This window comes from Episyrphus balteatus, chromosome 1 (assembly GCF_945859705.1).
Source record: "Episyrphus balteatus chromosome 1, idEpiBalt1.1, whole genome shotgun sequence".
NCBI classification, from domain to species: Eukaryota; Metazoa; Arthropoda; class Insecta; order Diptera; family Syrphidae; genus Episyrphus; species Episyrphus balteatus.
The window spans coordinates 169,009,287-169,027,484 of NC_079134.1; the positions used below are offsets into that span (position 1 = coordinate 169,009,287).

General features: G+C 28.2%; 1 protein-coding gene and 1 long non-coding RNA gene across 2 annotated transcripts in view; both read left to right on the plus strand.

Annotated features, from left to right (window-relative positions):
• LOC129907496 (protein Shroom) overlaps positions 1–18,198 on the plus strand; it is a 235,415-nt gene that overhangs the window by 160,295 nt on the left and 56,922 nt on the right. The window lies entirely within an intron of this gene.
• On the plus strand, positions 46–17,871 carry LOC129907517 (uncharacterized). The gene is made up of 3 exons (XR_008771049.1): positions 46–158; positions 678–1,056; positions 17,249–17,871. It is a non-coding gene; the product is annotated as an uncharacterized LOC129907517 (long non-coding RNA).

An 18,198-nucleotide genomic window follows, 5' to 3' on the forward strand; every position in this document is an offset into this window, starting at 1 on the left:
AAAACACGAAGGCGAATGAATCAAAATTCAAAAAGTATAGCCCATCAAACGAGTGGCAACTGTACGCGTGTCAGCACCGAGTTACGGCTAAATCCCGTGATAAAGGTCTTATATTTTCTCGTTGTTCGTTCGTTCGTTCTTTTTGCTAAGAAGAAAAGGTGTTTTTTTGTATACTTTTTCATTTTATTGGATGGTCTCATCTCATTACTCCCCCTATATTTATTTTTCGGAAGCATCTTTCTCTTATGTCTTTCGTGTCGTGTAATGATGATAATGATGATTTAAAAATTTATTGTTAATTGAAAGAAACAAAAAAGTAAAAACGTATCCTCATTAAAAAAATGAGAGTTTAAACAATTACACAAAACAAACGAAACGAAAAATTGGCAAAGTGATTTTGCTTACAATAAAAAATAATAATAATTTTTTACTTTTCATCAAAAAAAAAAACTTGAGGCTACACTCACACTTGTCGTATAGTAGTAATTTCTCTTTAGATATTTTCGCCGCATTTTCGTGTGTTGTTAATTTTTACGTTTACGTTATTCCTACCTGTTTTGTGTGTGATTTTTTTTTATTTTTTTATAAATTATGCACCTTGCTGCTGTTGTTGCTTCTGCTATTTCTTGTTGTTGTTGTTTTTGGATTTAAAAAAAACTTTCCCTTGTCTCGCACAGGTTAATGTGTCGTATGGTTATTTTTTTTGGTCTTTTTTGACAAAGAAAACAACAGAAAAAATAATAATAAAAAAATTCTGTTTATGTACCTCTGAGGTGAAAACAAAAGTGATTTCTTGTGAAAAGAATTAAAAAAAAAAAAGTGAATAAAAAATATCACAAAGAAAAATGTGTAAAAAAGTGTGAAAAATAATTAAAAAAGTTCACACACATTTTTTTTACACAAAAAAGTTTATGGTGAATTAAGTACAAATCAAATCGATCTGTCATAGTGACGTTTCGTTTCACACACATCGTAAATTCACCATCATTATTACCACCATCAACCATCATCAATTGGATTCAAAATGGTGTTTGGCGGAAAGTTTCGCATTAGAAGGTTTGTATTAAATTCGATTTATCACACAGCGAAAAGAGAAAAGAGACCATTTTATATTTATTTGACAGGTTTGGTTCTGTGTTTGGGAGAATTTATAGCCCCGCAGGTCCATATTTGGAGCCTGTGTGTGTGGTGATCTCAGTATAAAAATGTGCGGAGCTATAACTGTCACATTACTTGTAATGTTCCATTGTGAATATGCTCTTTTTATACGAACGATGCGAAGACTGTTGGTTTGGCTTCGAAAACAACAATCGATCGTAAAAAATCAATTTGCGTGCAATTATCCACTAATCACCGTTACACATTCTTCAATCTTTTGCCCTTTTTTGGTAGGCGGGTTCCGTTCGCAGAGTTTTTTGAGATCTCAAAGAGTTGAGTCAGAACAGAAAGCCTCTGCTGAGATTGTGCGAAAATTGTGCTACTGCTGAAAAAATGTCCTCTTGTTTTTTTGTTGTTGTTGTTGTTATTTGGTGTTATTGCTTCTCTGAGCTACTGATCTGTGTGATCTTGCTTCTCATCACTTCTTGCAAAGAGTCTTTTGTGATATTTGGGGTGAGGAGGGGGAGATTATTTTATTGGTTAACTGGTTACTGTTTTTTTTTTGCTTCTCTTTTTTTTTTTCTTTTGTTGTTTGCGGATTTTCCGTGACCCGGAGTAGAGGCATTGTAGTAGTGAAGTAGATGGCGATTTGTAATTTATAACGTTATTACAAATTAAAGCGTGGATTGGCAGTTGATTGTTGTTTTTTCTTTTACTCTTTTTTTCTATTTTAATTTGTTGCTTTTGTTAGGTTACAATATGTTGGTTTGAATTAATTGAGTTTAATGAATTGGATATTAGATGTCGAAGGCTAACAAGGTTTTGCAATAGAGTCAGTATGTTTGTTTTTTTGCTATTCGTGGCGACTGCTACTGCCGAAAGCCAATTACCGGGCATTTTTAAAATTATGCAAACAAAATAAAGTATAATGATATATTTGATAGAAATTGTGTGCAGTTTGACTCGCAATATTGGAATGGGAAAGGGTTTTTTTTTTCATTTTAATGAAAGAAATATTAAAGAATTTTAATTAAAAAAGATCGAACGACATTCTTTGATTCAAATAAAAGTGTTTAGGGTGTGGAGACTTGGGTGATAGTTGTTGTTACTAACCAATTGATTTTTATATCCTTAATTATGAATTTTAATTACTCTTTGAAATGTTTTAATTTAAACTGCTGGCTTTGAAAGTGAGGCACGAGACTATTTCATACAATTGATCTTTGAGCAATTAAAAAAAATTGCTTGATAAACTGATAAAATGTAGTTTGGTTTATTTTTATTATAGTAGAACGATCTTATAACACAAATGTTTTTTTTTTTATTTTCGTTATGCAAGTCTATTGATAAAAATGCCATAAATTCAAAATGCATACAAAAAAAAATGAAAAAATATTTTTTTTGTGTTGCTTTTTTTCAAATTCTTGATTCTTTAATTTTCTTGCAAAAATTCGATCGAATACAACAAAAAAACAACTAGATGAATTGAATCGAAACTTTGTAGGATTTTTGTTGGCATAGGTATTAAACTATAGAAGACACATAATCAACATTAATTAATTAATGCAAGAAATAAAAAAATATTCTTTTCAAAAATCAGTTCTTGATTTTTGTGGGAAATTTATTTAAGATTTCGAAATACTTTTTTTTCAAACAGCGGTTGTTAAGTTATTGATGTTTAAAGGTTAATCCTTTTCCGTTCAAAGTTCAATATCACAACGTCAAAGTGTTCGTATCGAACTTATAAAAAAAGAAAATTTAACCTGAAGAGAAAAAATTTCCCAAGTTTTTTAAACCTGAAAAACTGAACCGGCAAATTTCGGAAAAAAAGTCCAGTATTCAATACGATGTACCTTGGAAATTTTCTATTGTAAGATCTCAAAACTAGAAAGCTTAAGATTTAAAATTCTCTTTACAAAAATTTCCAATACGACAATTTTTTTAGAAATTAGGTAGCTTTAAAACTCTTTAAAAAATTGTGATTTTTTTGTAATTAATTTTTTAAACTAATTTTTCGAGATTCAAATTTTCTTGCAAAGTAGGTACACCCTTTTAAGAGGTTTTCATTTTAAGCTGACGTTTTGTTTTTTTTTAAACGAGATGTATTTGTTACACTTGAATGTCGTCGGACCCAATGGCTTCCAAAATACATTTTTCAGATTTAATGAATAAAATTCAAACAATAGTTTATAGATTTTTTTCTATTTCTTCATGAAAAAAGTTTTTTTTTTCGAAAATCATTATTAACGGCATTCTCCCAAACAATTAATTTAATTTCCAAAAAAATTTTATGAAAGAGCATTTCTACAGTTTTTATAAAAATTTAAAAAAATAAAAATCAAAAAAAATAAAAACTAAAAAATAATTTTTGAACTTTATAAAAATGTTTTTGTTTGTTTTTTTTTGGAAAACGGGACATTGAATTTTTGAAATTTAAGTTTAAGGTATTGTTTAATAAATTGCTGCAAAATGCCATACCAACTTTTTTAAGAGAAATTGTTTTCAAAAAATTATGTACAAAAAATTAGCTTAAATGATTTTGAAATTTTTTCTCTTTTTTAATTCTATAATTCATTTAAGACGTTGCTCTTTTCCTTTGAAAAATAAGTTTAATTTTATTCTTATTTATTCATTTATTCATAGTATGCATTTACCACATTTGTATAGAAATAGTTTTAAAGTCTAACCTACTTGAGATCTAAAAGCAAGTTCGTGAAATCAAATTTAGATTCCTTTATATATATCCTTATTACAGAAACACAATCTAGTTTTTAAATTTTCCTTTGTAAACCGATTTCATACGAGTTTTCTTTCAGACAAAAATTTCGATATCGTACAGTTTTTGTATATATAGTATCTATTGAAAATTTTGTGAATTAATGAAGACAAATTGGAAAACTTATTGTTTTCACACTTTTTGAAGTATTTTCACTGTCACTATTTTATTCAATTTTATAATTATAATTGTTATAATTTTCTACCAATTTATTTGGCGTGAGTTCTAACTTCTTGTATTCAAATATTGAATAAATGCTATGATTTTTTTTAACTTGGTTCAGTGAATTGATTTATATAATTGCGGAAACACGTTTCAATTGTTATCAATATTTGCTTAAAAATGTAAGATGTAAAACACAAAATTTGACCGCTTCGATGCTTTTGTAATGTGGGCATTTGTGCATGTTTAATGACTTATTGAAAACCCTATAAAAGTGTTAAGTACTACCTATTTATCATAAAATTCAAGGTAATGTATATTTCAATAAATCAAATTGTTTAAAGAACGCCCTTGGAAACCCACGAAACCTCAAAGTTTCATTCTTAAAAAAATGATATGTTCAAAGTTCCGCCAATATTAAAAGCAAAAAATTAACTTATAACAAGATACATTAAGGGCTCTTAATAAACAATGATAATTTATTTCGAAAGAACCTTTTGTTCTTAAAATGGACAAAAAGCCCTCTTTACAATTGCCTCTGTCTGACTTCATTTATTAACATAGAACTTGAACTACTCATAGATTATTTGCTTTCCAATTTACAAAAACTAGCAATTATTTTGTTTTTGTTACATTTTTCAATTGATTGAGTCTACTTTTTATAGTGTTTCTCTTTTGGCTCCAGTCTTAATTAAAATAAAATTGATTGGCCAGCCAGCATCACAATTTGAAAGTCACATTTAAATAGCCTTTATCTTGATGGTATTTATCCACGCAAACCACATCTAAACTCATCAGCTTCCTCTTAAAGTAATTTAAATAATAGAAACAAAAAAAAAACTGAAACAAATTTTAATTTAAAAGAATAAGGGCCAGACAAAAACCGATATAAGATGATAAAAAAACCTTGAAATCAAAGTTAGTTAAGGCAAAGCCATAAATTGTGCAATTAAATACTTTGTTTTCGTTATGGTAGCCGAATAATTTAGATCAAAAAAGACCGATTAATTTGATCTAATGATCTTTTACATGGCAGTTTGTTAATTTGAGAGAGAGGGATATTTTACAACACTGATATAGACCACGATCCAACAAGTGATTTGTTTTTCGTTGACAAATTACTGAAAATAAAACTTATGGTGTTGTATCTGATTTTGAGCATTTTAAATTGATTTATTTTGACATTTATTTTGGTCTGAAGTAATTGTTTGAAAAATTATGGGGGAAATCTTTTTGTTTGACATTAGAAGAAGAAAAAACAGAGATTTGTCAAACTATACAATCAAGATCGGATTGATGACAGTTTTCGGTATCAATTTGGAGTAGGTAAGTGATATTTTAAACTGTTTCTCGAGGTTGAATAAATTTGAAAAGAATTTTGGGAATTTGTAAATTTATTACAAAATTGAAGATAAAATGATGGTAGATCATTTAACAAATCAATTTAAAATTTCTCAATTTCAATTTATCTTCAATTTGAACCTTGGCATTTTATGGAAATTAGTTCTGCTTGAGTACCAAAAGCTCGTAAGGAGTGATAGCCAAAGTAAAAGGAAATGGTAACGGAGTTGCGAATAACAGAGTTACGCGCGACAGAGTTACGGCCGTCAAAGTTACGCGAAACCGAAGTTACGAAAAACTAGAGTTACGAATTCTAAAGTTATGTTAAGCTATGACATGTGATTTTTGGGTTGGCAACAATTGCAGGGAACGATAAGGAATTATGGAAACATAAATAAGAGAATATCGAACCGTAGGTGCAATATTAGTTGGACAAATAAGAAGTTAATTTCAATTATGTCCCCCAAACTTACATAAGTATTAGGGTGGGTCAAAAAAATCGAAATTCTTTTTTTTGGATTGGTACTCCGAAAAATCGATTGCTAGACCCCTCTAGAATATACACGCCAAAAATGAGCTCTTTATATTAATGGGAAGGTCCTCCGCTTTGCAATTTTCCATTTTTACATCAAGCTTCTACTAAAAAAAAATAATTTTTTTATTAATTGACTTTTTAGCAAATTTCTTTTCATATTCTTGTAGGAAATTGAACGCTCTACAAAAAAGGCCTTATACACTTTTTTCGTTTATCTAACCGTTGAATAGATATTTGAGGTTCAAAAATCGAGAAAATCTTTAAAAATTCGTTTTTTGTTCTTAATTTTGTAACAAATTGAAAAATTATAATGATCAAACGCGCAAGACATATTCTTGTTGGAAATTGATTGCTCCACAAAAAAGGTCTTATTAACTTTTTTCATTAATCTAAACATTCTAAAGATATTCGAGGTCAAAGTTAAAAAAAAATATAAAAACATTTTATATTTTTAAAAAAATTTCTAATTCACTGAAACTTTATTATTTTCAAATTAGCAAGATATATTCTTGTAGGGGCTTAAACGTTCTACAAAAAATTCTTTGGAATGAAATTGATTGCTTTAACCTTTTAGAAGATATTCGTATCCAAATCGCAATGCATACGGGTCATAAGAAAACTATTGAAATCAGTTAGCATTGGTTTGGATACGAATATCTTCTAAACGGTTAAAGCAATCAATTTCATTCCAAGGAATTTTTTGTAGAACGTTTAAGCCCCTACAAGAATATATCTTGCTAATTTGAAAATAATAAAGTTTCAGTGAATTAGAAATTTTTTAAAAATATAAAATGTTTTTATATTTTTTTTTAACTTTGACCTCGAATATCTTTAGAATGGTTAGATTAATGAAAAAAGTTAATAAGACCTTTTTTGTGGAGCAATCAATTTCCAACAAGAATATGTCTTGCGCGTTTGATCATTATAATTTTTCAATTTGTTACAAAATTAAGAACAAAAAACGAATTTTTAAAAATTTTCTCGATTTTTGGACCTCAAATATCTATTCAACGGTTAGATAAACGAAAAAAGTGTATAAGGCCTTTTTTGTAGAGCGTTCAATTTCCTACAAGAATATGAAAAGAAATTTGCTAAAAAGTCAATTAATAAAAAAATTATTTTTTTTTAGTAGAAGCTTGATGTAAAAATGGAAAATTGCAAAGCGGAGGACCTTCCCATTAATATAAAGAGCTCATATTTGGCGTGTATATTCTAGAGGGGTCTAGCAATCGATTTTTCGGAGTACCAAATCAAAAAAAAAAAAATCGATTTTTTTGACCCACCCTAATAAGTATACTTATGTTTTTTTTCCATTTCAACGTTTTTGCGATCTTCTCACAAAAACAAAACCATATATGTATATCTAAACCTATCCAATCAAAATTTTACAAGATTAAATAACACTCATTTTCACTTTACTCATTTAGTTCTGACCAATGAGAAAAATGTTAATCTCTTGTTTGTATTTCCATAATTCCATATCGTTCCTCGCAATTGTTGCCAACCCAAAAATCACATTTCATAGCTTAACATAACTTTAGAATTCGTAACTCTAGTTTTTCGTAACTTCGGTTTCGCGTAACTTTGACGCTCGTAACTCTGTCGCCCGTAACTCTGGTATTCGTAACTTCGTCGGTTTCCCAAGTAAAAGATATTTAATTTAGCGATTGTTGATGTTTCAAGACTTGAAGATCTTTTTAGCTTTTCGGTACAAGGAACTACATTATTTTTAAACAAATATTATGCCTTTTTGGGTAGATTGTCTAAACAAACTTTAGTTATTAACAGTTGTAAAAATATTGATCATTGAAACCTTCAACCAAGACTTTAAAAAAATGTGTGGAAAAATCGAAATACTTTTTTTTTTTTGTTTACTATTCTTTTCTTAGTGTTTTTTTTTTTTATTTTTACGCTCTGATAAATTAGTTTTCTAGAAAAATTATATCATTATTTCACTTGAATCAAAAATTTAAATATTTATTATTTTATGCGCGGTATAAGATTGTGGGCGAGAAAAAAAAATTATTATTCATTAACTCGTGTCGAGTACATACATATTCAAATATATATAAAAGTGAAATAAACTTTCAAGATTCTACTCTAATTTCAATATGAACAGCATTTTTTTCAGTTTCTACCTACAAGGTTGATTTAAAATAAACAATTACAAGCTGATATAAATTGAATAGGAAAATTTGTTATAGTTTTGCATACCTACACTACTTGTATAACAAATATACATATCATCGAACACTTGATTCAATAAACCTTCAATGGAAAATGTATAAACTTAAAATAAATTTTTATTTGATGATAGTTTTTTTTTTTTTCATTTTATATGAACAGAAAATTTTTGTTTGACCTTCTTCTTTTGGAATTTTAAACAAGACAATAACACTAGTACCTACTGTGAAAAAAACTAAATAAATAAATAAATACATCTTTATGTGCTTGTGCATATTTTAGAATTTTTATTTATTTTTGGAAAAACAACCGAATTTAAGTTTTATTTTAGGAAAACAGAATTTTTCTGTAAAATGCATTCATGAATGAATTGATTAAGTTGAACATATTTATTAAGAGAAACTTTCTTCAGAGCTTTAGAATGATTTTCATAGTAATTATAATTATATTTATTACAATTTAAAATTTAAATCCTTTATTTCACTTACATAACATTCGTAGGTTTTTGTAATAAAAGAATTGACATTTAAATGATTTATTTATCTTTATTATGTATGTATAAGAAAAAAATATTGTTATGTTACGGATGGGAAAATATTATTCCATTGTTGCTTATTCTCTGCAAGAAAAGCGTTTTTATGGTCAATTCAAATAAAATTAAAATAAATAAAATTTACTTAAAAAAAAAAGAATTATTATTATTTGCAGAGAATTTTTTCCAATCACTTTTTTCTTAAGTTTTCACAAGACTCACTTTTAAGCTAAGGAAGCTTAAAAATGCAAACAAGTTTTATATTGGTCACGAATAAGTTCCAATATCAATTAATTGATAATAATATTAATGGTTCCTATTTTAGGCGATTAATTTGCAGTCATAGGAATATGCATTTTTACACACTTTTTTAGATTAGAGAAGATAAAAATGAAGACAGGTTGTAAACTGGTTTCAAATGGGTTGCAAAGTCGTTTCGACTACGAATTGTTCTGTAATCGATTGCAAACTAGTAAATATGCATGGATTTTAACATCCGATTTTCTTGTATTGAAATTTAAAAGTATAAAACATTTTTAAAACTGCAAATATCTTCAGCACTCTAAAGAGCACACGAAAAATTTTTTAAAATTTTTGAAAAACAATGTAAAGCCAGTAAAAAAAAAGGTTTTTTTTTTACTGGGTATAACAATTGTTTAAAAAAATTAAAGAACTTTTGTTAATGATGAGATAGAAAAAAAATTTTCGTCAGTCAACTGTTGTACCAAAAAAGAATTTAATTTTTTCAACTTATTCAATAACAAAATGTTAAGAACTTATGTAAATGCTTACTAGGGCTCTTGATATTACCCGGGTAATACCCGTTTCAATAAATACCCGGGTACCCGGGTACCCGAATATGCGGGCATTACCCGAATGTGCGGGTACCCGGTTATTTTAAGTGGCGGGTACCCGAGAAACCGGGTAATGTGTTCTTAATAGCATAAAATGAGGGAAAATATCAGAGAAGTCTAGTTTAATTTATTTATGAGTAATTAGTCGTTCATAAGAAAAATTCGTTTTGAAAAATATGAGCCTTTAAAAAATTACCCAATAATTTTAAACAATAATTATTGTTACGTTTTTATAAAATTAATTCTCTATTTCTCAAAAGAACCATCACATCCTTGGTTCTTATCCCAAAAGCAAACTTTTTGCCAAGTTCATTAGTGTAACAATTTTTTTTTTATTTGTTGATTTTATGTATATTGTTTATATAAATTCTGTACTATACTACTGTTTTATATAAAAGTCTTAAAGTCTAAAAGAAATAAAGTTATGTTAAATTTATAATATTGTTTATGTTTTTTTTTAAACTTGACTATAGTCGAATCGATCGAATCCAACTATATACATTTATTGATTTTACAGCAAAGACTGAGAAATGTTCTTAAATCTGTTTCAATCACATTATTTATGCCTAGATACGAAAATATTGCGGCTACCCGAATATGACCGGGTACCCGTATTATAACGGGTACCTGAATTTATGGCCCCCGGGTAATACCCGGAAATGCAGGTACCCGGGTAGTTACCCGGGTATGCGGGTATCAAGAGCCCTAATGCTTACTGCAAAGTTTTTATTTAGCAGTTAAAATGCTGATTTGCAGATTTTTAAGCCAAAAATAAGTTACTAGTTTACTCTGACTGAAATAATCCAATTTTACAAATGACTATATTTTGTATTATGATTGTTTAGAATAAGCAATTTATCTCGTCAAAGGCAGTCACAGTCAATTTACCTTCAATTTACCATATCGTCACACCATCTATAGAAACATATGTCATCAAAAAAAAAAAAAATACAATAATGCAAATAATTTCTGGAAATTCCATTAAAAATAATAAAAAAAAAAAAACTGCATAACTATCAATTAATATTTATTTTTCGTCGCAATAACAAAACAAATTTTGTTTGGAAAAACCCCCAAAATGAAACAATAGGAAGCGTTAAAACTAAAGATCTTAATCTAAAATGGCTACAACAAAAGGAAAAAAATATACATACAACTTACAATTACATTTTTAATTAATTCCACAATCGATATTGTCGACGTATATCTTTTACCCCACAAAAATGAATAAAATGGGAAAAAAAGAGAAACATTGCGTGTTTAAATAATAAAATTAAGCACATGATTTTCATCAAAATAACAAAAACAAAAAAAAAGTTAAAACAAAAGAAAGGGCTACTCAACTCATATACAATACGACTTTTAGCGTGCTTCATATCCATTAGATCGCATTTCATTGCGGGTAAAATAACAATAAAAAATTCCTCTTATGAAGAAAGCTATAAGGAAACATTATTATTATTTGCAATTTCATGACAAAACAAATGAAATAGGTTTATGTCAAGGATACTTAACAGAGTAACAACACAAAAAAGGGGAATGGCCGCCCTATTCTTTGTATTTTGTGATTGTCTTTGATGTCTCTTGCACACTGACTTACTGTCAACTTGACAGTTTAAAGTCCAAAAAGTACTAAAAAAAAAAAAAAACAATCTGATTCACAATAAATGATTAAATTAACTTTTTATTTCGCATTTTATTTTTAAAAATAGATTATAAATGGTCTGCGTAATTGAGTCGATAAATCACTTTTAATTGTTATCGAATTATATTTATTGGTGTCATTCCATTCACACATTTAAAAAAAACTCAGGTAAAAAATGCACTAAAAAACAAACAAATATAAATAAATGATTGTGAATCATTTTTATGCATGTATTTGCCGCGATCTAAATTATGTTATCACATTTCAAGGTAAAACTTCAATAAAAAAAAAAGAAAATATTTTTTTTTTTTCATTTTTCAATTCATTGAAATTTTGCACTTGAAACAAAACCAACGCAGGCCACATTGAAATTGGGTTAGCGAATAAATAAATCGCCACATAAACATTTTTTTTCTTATTTTAATTCCATTTTTGAACGTGCCTAACCTTTGTACACACGTTAAGATTGTGAATAAAACTCTCCGCAGCTCAGTAACATGACATGCCGCCATACATTCACAGTGGTGCTCGTTGCTCGGTATCATGTAATGCGAAATAAAACCAAACGAATAAATTTGTTTGCAATCAAACAAATTATAGCTCTATTGTCTTGACATTTTTTCAGCCAATTAATAACACAACACGATTGGGACAGGAAAAAACAAACACAAAACAATATATACCATGAATTTACAATCTTATAACCTAACTGTCAAGGAATTTTTTTATATGGAGCGCATACATATATTTGACAGCCTGAAGTCGAAAGTGTAATTAAATGGAGAACAAGTGAAGTGACAAAGTGGTTTAATATTATAATAGCTTATAGGTATCTTATAGGTATCTTATAGGAGAGAACTGGATTTTATTTATTTTTTATAGAAACCCGATCTGTCTCAGAGTTAAATCAGAGTTAAAAGACGAGAGTAGGGACAACTACTATTGACTTTATACCTACTTTTTTAACTCGTTCTTTCAATTTTTATTGAAAGGAGTGAACTTATGGTTTTGTTGTTTCACTTTTTCAGTTGCTATTGTCACTTTAAACACGGAAGAACTTTATTATGGTATTTCATAAGAATCGAGCTGAAATTACCTATAATTTTGTATATTTTTAATGTCTTGCGTAGCTTAATTCGAAACGTTTATTTTTTATTTACGATTATGTGAGTCATTTTTTATGAACACAACGATTTTTCGGTGTTTTTTTCTTTCTTCTAAAAGTTCAATGATCTGATTGCAGGTTTTTGTGAAATTTTTATGTTTTTACTTTTACTTGCGTGTTTTTTCGCTTTTGTTTTCTTAATTTTATAAGAAGGTGAAATTCATGGTTATATTTTGGTTTGAGTGTCAAGAACATTTGTATAAGAAATGTTTTTTGAAATAATTAAAGGTTTCGATTTGTTTGGAATATGGTTGAAAGCTTGTGATGTTGTTTTGAGGTGAGTTCCTTTATGTATGGTTGTCAATTATTATCGATAACATTTAAAAATTGTTATCGATTTGAACATTAAAAAATAAATAAAGTTACGATTGTGAATTAACATTACTTTTGACAGTTTCAATTTAAGCTTAACACACAAGAATTTGTTTGTTTTAAGTGATTGTGATTTACAAAGATTGAATTCAGTATATTTAACTGTTTATTTGCTCCTATAAGCCAACATTATAGAAGTATTTTGAATTCTTTGAGTTCTTAACATTAATCGACTTTAAAAATAGAAATATTTTCACAATGATCCATTTTAGTCTACTAATTTTTAAAAAAAATGTGATACTTTCCATTTTATTGGACGTTCCCAGAAAATAATTTCGGGAACGTTTTCATCAACTCACTCAAATTTGCTTTATAGAAGCGTTCTAAAAGTCTAATCAACCATGTTTAAATTTGTAGAAGATTTATCATGGTGAAGGACAAATATAAGAAAAATATTTAAACAATTCATCAAATAGTACCTAACTACAAAATTGATTTGTTTATATCTACAATTTCTAAACATTGATCACTTTACCCATTTTTATTTAAAAATAAAAAAATAAAATAAAACAAAATCTAATCATTCTTTCAATAATCTCTTAATTCACATTTTATTTTTGCTAAAATCAATTAGTAGGTCTTTAAAATATTGCAAATAAAAATATTTATCATTAATTTTATGTGTTAAGTACATTCGATTAAAAATTTGACTTTGATCAAAGATTAATTACTTCAATGTCAAATTAGTATTATCTTTATACATACACTAAATTTCTTTTGTGATTAAACTTTAAAAGGTTAAGGTCATCTTATATTGTCTGAACAAACAGCAAAACTAATAAAATTCACCACAAAAAATATTACTAATTAATTTTTTTTGCCGACGCCAATAAACATTTAAATCTCAGTTTTATTATCTTCACCAAACAAACAAAAATGAAAATCAACAAAATAAAATAACTCACCTAACCAATCCACCTACTTAAAGTACTAATTTAATTCATTTCTTCCCATAAAAAATCAAATCAAATAAAAAAAAAAACAAGTTTACTTAAATCTCCAGTGGTGCTATTATAAATGCAATATAGAGTAAGTCTCCAAAATTGCAATTTCATTTCTCTCCAAAAAACTCAAATTCACACGATAAATTAAGAAAAAAAGAAATAACTAACGAATCTATGTTGTTGTGACCCAGAAACCTTCATTAGATGATTGAATTTTAATAACATTAGGAATTTAGCAAAAAAGGTAGACAACAAAAAATAACATCAAATCAACTGTCAAAGTGTTGTTCGCCATCGTTGAATTCACATCATCTGTTGTTTTGTGGTATTATTTTCTCCTGACGTTTATTAATATTTCAATTAATTTACGCAATAATTTAATTTAATTTAATTTAACTTTGTGAAGTGGAATTGCTAAAATGAGGTATTTTTTTCTTTATCTGTCATCATAACTAAACAAACATACCTTTCTCTACAAAATTGAACTTTCTTCCGGGGTAATTAGACTTTAATGATTATAACCCACTGAACTACACCCATCAGAGTCAAAATGATGACAAAAAAAATGAATTTCAAAATAAAAGTGACATTATTCATTGTGTGATAACAGTAATTTTTGGGACATCTACAACTGTCAGTTTGTGGGAAGTTATTTGTTAATTTAGCTTTGTTTGTGTAAACCTATACCCATAGCTGTCAAATTTGACAAAGACAAAAGAAAAAAACTGTCATCTTGTAGAACAGGGCATGTATGTTAAGTTGAATGATTTTTATAATACAGTTATTTCACTGATAGGCTTTTGCAAATTACTACGCAACCCTCTCTAATGGTGACTGAAATACAGTTAACATAGTAAAATGGCTTCAAGATATGAGACTATCAGTCAGTGTGTGTTGAAGTTGAATAATATACATGCAACAACAACAAAAAACTGTAACTTTACACATAACAAAGTAAAGTAAGTCGAAGAGGGATTATATCGACTTGGGGAAGTGCCTGCGCTATTTGGCTCGCGACACGCTCTGATGGATACTCGTACACATTTACTGACAGGTTAATGTACTCGTCAAACGTCAACGTCTTCATGGCGGCAGCACAGAGCACCAACAACGTAACATCGTCGACTAACAATGATTACCACGGTGACTGTGTGGTGGCGCGGTAGTCGGTTTTTGTAAACCACATGCGAACATCGCCATTTGCCACTTGAAATGGCCGAGTTCGAGTTCTTGTCGCAGAGACATATAATAGAGCTTTCCAGGTCCACCGTCCGTCCGTCTATCGTCCATCCATTGCGTTGTTTTATCGTTAGCCAGTGGCGGCTTCTATTGTTTTGAAAGCATGAGAGTTAATTGCTTCTATTTTTAGAGCCCCCAGCCGATAGGGGGCCATTCTTTGGTGCTAAACGTCTACCAAAGACTTATCTACCTCCTAGCCTAAGGAAAAACTGAAACTCACTGCACAAAGTTAATTATTGTGATATTTCTTTTGTATTGAATTGTGATGAAATTGAAGATCTGCGCTGAGAATGCTAGAAGGCAAGATTCTAACGCGCGTTTGGACAATGAGAAACGAAAGGCTGGCCGCCACAAAAAGGTTGATAATTAACCGTGATTGCACGTGTAAGGAATATTATTATTAGAAGTATTGAATTTTTTTTAGTAAGAAGACTTCTTACTTCTTATTTAGAATGCAAAGCATTGCGTGAATAATTACGAAATAAAAAAAAAAATAAAATTATATAAATCGAGAGCAATGCGTTTATCAATCATGTTTTTGAAATGAATATGAAAGCAAAAGGGTGGAGCTGGGAGGTAGGCTATTTATGCTCTAATTGAGAAACATGAAAGTTTTTTTTTTTTCTGTGTTCTTTCTTTGTTTTTAATTAGAAATCGATTTTTTTTTTTTTCATCATTCTTTAAATATTGGTGAGAGGTTTAATTAGGTTATCGAAGATGAAAGGCATGTAATTATTAGTTCTTGAATGAAAAGGGACTACAAATTCTGTAATGCACTTTAAAAATTTCTACAAGAGATGATTCAATACTGTTTTTTTTTTTTTTTATTTTTAATAAAATCATTGGAAAGGCATTATAACTTTATGATTTTTTAATAGGAATGTTTATGGGAAATTAGGTCGAGATTGAATCTTATGAAAGATATAAGTGCAGGTTAAGATAAAGTAGGAACCTATTTAATTTTATCATTTTTGATTTTATTTTATAAATGAGAGAATGGTAGCGATTCAATATGTTCGAATATGTTGGAAACAAATGAAAGAAATTGGGTAAAATAATGTATGCAAAAAATATAAACATAATTAATTCATAAGACTGGAACAATTTTCCTTGAAGCTGCCAACTAATCAATCACTGCATCAAAACTTTACTATTCTTATGCACGAACGGCACCATGCTTTGTTAAAAATAATTTAAATAGATCAAAATATATATTAAACCAATTTTTTAAGTGCAATTTTAAAGAAAGCATGAAAAGTACACTGTGGTGTATACGTAACTTTTTTTTATTTTTAATTGCGATTTGCTTAGTTTCTGTGAAGTTTACAAGTTTTAATGAAAGCATTTGTGCCTATGAGTGTAATATTTGAGTATTTATTTTGTTCACGGAGGTGTTACTTAAGTAGGTGGTGAAGTCCATAACTCTTATCACCGTAATTTCGCTGACTATACTCCCCGGTTGAGTAAAGTTACTTTTTTTTTATATTTTTGTACTTTTTTATATTTTGCTTCTCTATTTTGATTGAAAAAAAATATCTTCTGGTTTCAAATATGTAAATGAAGTTCACAGAAACTAATTGATTTAATGAAAAAATATATCAAGACGAGAGACACGAGTGCAATTTTTATGTAAAACTGTCTTCTACCAATCCATTTGCATTGAACTTTTTTTGTGATTGCTTATTACTTTAGTTCTTACTACTTCCCAAGTTGTTCACATTCTTTTTTGACTAGTTTTCAACTTCTTTTTAGCCAACTCACTTTTCTACCTCGAAAAAGGTGTTCTTCATTTTCCTTTTACTGTAAATTCCGAACGAAGTGTTGTTCGAAAATTTTTCCTTATAGTAAATAAATTTTTAGGATGAAATTAGAAACAATATCTACCTACTTCTTACTCGCAAAATTTATTCGAAATTCGGGCGAAGTATTTCGGATGAGATTTTCATTTTGTGTCTAGCTCAAATTGTAAATTACTAAAATGTTTAAATTGTTACGTAAAGAATAATTGGAAAATAATACGAAAAATTTGTTTTTGTTAACAAATAAATTCAATGAAGTTTTATTAGAACAACGTCTATTGGGTCAGCTAGTATAAAATATAATTTTTACTAATTTAGTACAAAGAAAGTACAAAAGTATTATGATACAAATTATGTAAATAGAACCACTCGAGAGATCATAACTCAAAAGACTAACACACCCACGTTAAATAGTTTTGGTAAAAGTTTTTTTTTTTTTGCAAAATATTCTTTTTTTTTTTTTGTTTTGGTTTATAACAATAAATTATTATTTATACCACGTATATTTTTTTTTTTCTATTTCTTTGTATTTTCTTATAAAAATCATCATTTGGCATAGTTGTTTTTTTCTAACTTTTTCTCTTCTTTTTCTTTCTTTTCAGGTAAGAATTTGTAAACCACCAACGCAGATTAAAAAAAAACTAGTTCATTTGCAAATATTTGGCAAGTCAATAAAACAACAACAACAAAAAAAAAAGTTAAAAATAAAAAAAAAGTTAAGTAGCATCTCTATTCCATTATCAATTGTGAATGCAAACAATAACAATACAAAAGCAGTCAAATGAAACCAATTTTGGCCAAAAAAAGGTGTGGAGCTTTTTTTCTTGATGACAGAAAACAAAAAAGAATATGAATCATCATGTTGACAGTGAGGGTCTTTTAATTAGATTCAGTCTTCTTAATTTTTTTAAACTTTTAATCAACTGTCAAATAAAACAAACTCCTGATAAGTGTCAAACAACTGTCAAAAGTGACAGCTCGGTAATTTTTGAAGAGTCTAGAAAAATGCTTTTATGTTTTACAAGTTCGTAGGCACATGCAAAATAAAAATTCGAAAAATAAATGTGTCTAACTAAGTGAATTGAAGTGTACATAATTCTTTAAGTTATATAAATATTTATGTGACTTTGAATTAAGAATAAACACCAATGAGAAAAAAAAAATTGCTCATTATTTTTGATGAGCAATTAACAGCTTTTAAGTATCTTGAGAAATAAAAACAAAACAACAAAACTACGACTTATAATAAATTAACAGCTTAGGTAATCATCAAGATGCCACTAAAAATATTAAATTACTAGGAATGTCGGTAATCAAACAGAGCTAGATTATTCGCTTCCAACACAATACAGTCTTTCTCTGTAGTATATATCACTAATCTTAGGTCATCTTCATGTAAATGCATTTATAACTATGAAACTTCTACTACATTTTCTATATGATTAATCTTCTGACACTGCGGGATGCATACAATTTGCATGAAAGTAGCTTCTGTTTTTCTGTATATATTTCTTGAACAAAATTTTTTAACTTGGGGGTCTTTGACAAAATC